Genomic DNA, 1867 nt, shown 5'->3' on the forward strand with positions numbered 1-1867 from the left:
AAGCAGAATATGATAGTGTGCAACCAAGTGTACAAGGACCGATTCCATCCTTATTACCTGATGAGAAAGCTCGTCGCAATTTGATTAGGTCAAGACAAGTGAATGCATTTTTGAAAGAAGATTTGATTGAGCACATATGGATTCGAGAAGGAAATGCATTCACAATTCGAAAATTCAAAACCGAAAAAATTCAAAAAAGTTTGTAAACCGATCAATTACCGAAAGAAACCTAACATATTATTACCGCAAAAAATTGAATTATATACCGAAATTTAGTTATATATGATTATATAATACTATTATGTTAGTGGTACCATAAATACTAAAATACTAATATTATAAACAACTATAAGAAAATATAAATGTATGATGTTATTATATTAAGATTATCAAAAGTATGAATTAAGATATAGAGTCATTCTCTAATAAAGTAAAGGTTATTATTTTTAGGAAAATAAGAACCTCATTTAATTTTAAGTAATGCATATATATATATAGTCTTTTTTTAGAGAGGTAATCTGCAAATTTTGAAATTTATGGATGCGAATAGAGGGACGACATAGTACCAACACGAACTGGCTGCAACACATCTCGATTGTGTTAGCACCATGTCGGCACTGTGCCAGCGCTCTGTCCGCATCCGCAAATTTTGAAATTTGCAAATGTCCTCTCTAGAGAAAATCCCTATATATATCTATTCATATTTACCGGTATATATACATACTAAATTAATAAGATATGTATTAATATATACTATTAAACTACTTATACTAGTATATATTACTAATATTAATATTATTGCAATTAATACTATTACTATACTTAACTACCAATACTAGTGCAAATATATATCTATCAAATATTATATGTTATGCATCTTATTTGATTAAATTTCAATTTATATTGGTATGTAATAATTAGTATTATTATAATTAAACCGAAAATATTAGATACCAAAATTACCGAAATCAAACCGAAAACCAAAGTTTACTTAAAATTACCGAAATCGAAAAATACCAAAATTGAAAAATACTAAATTTTTTTGTTTTGATTTTGGTAAGCCCCAATACTTGCTTTAATAAGCAACAAACAAAGAAACCAACTTTTATTATTGAAAAACATAATAATAATGTAACACAGGTGACACAATAATAGTGGTCACAAACAGTAAAAGAAAGACTACCAAAACTACATTAATTACAGCTGCACTTCAATCATAAAATATAACTTGAACAAAGTTATCTCTAAATTAAGAAGAAAGCCTAAAAAGAAGACAAAACTAGACTGTTTGTGCCTAATTTTCCTATTGGCCACGTGTCAAGGATGTAAGCCCAAATTCAAAAGCCCAAAGGTGTACCAAGGCCTATCATTATGCACCGGGAATTGTGACCCAAAAGCCCAAAATGGGTCACATTTGCCTCACATCCACTCACTGCGGGCCGGAAAAGGTGAGCCAAATTGAAACCCACTTCTGGGTCACAACTATGAGCCAAAATTTTTGAGAGCCAAATGCTGGCTGGCCCACCCACGTGAAGGAAAACAAGCTTCCCACTTGCCTGCAGCCATACTGACACAATACCAAAACTGTCTGGGATAGTGATATACCATCGCATGCAAGGAAATTGAGATGCACCAACGGTCCAAATGACTTGACCGTTGGTGATGAGCGGCCAGCAAGAAACGGCCGTTTGGCCCTTTTTTTTAAAAAAAAAACACCCAAACCAAATTGCAGGGCCTAGATTAAAGGACCATTGATTATCAACAGTCCAAATGGTAGCCAATTAGTTTTTTTTTTTTTTTTAAATGATTTAAAAAAAAAACACCCGAAATTGTTTTAAAAAATTTCAAAAAAATGTTTAAAATTGTC

This window comes from Dryas octopetala, chromosome 2 (assembly GCF_963921425.1).
Source record: "Dryas octopetala chromosome 2, drDryOcto1.1, whole genome shotgun sequence".
In the NCBI taxonomy this organism is placed as follows: Eukaryota; Viridiplantae; Streptophyta; class Magnoliopsida; order Rosales; family Rosaceae; genus Dryas; species Dryas octopetala.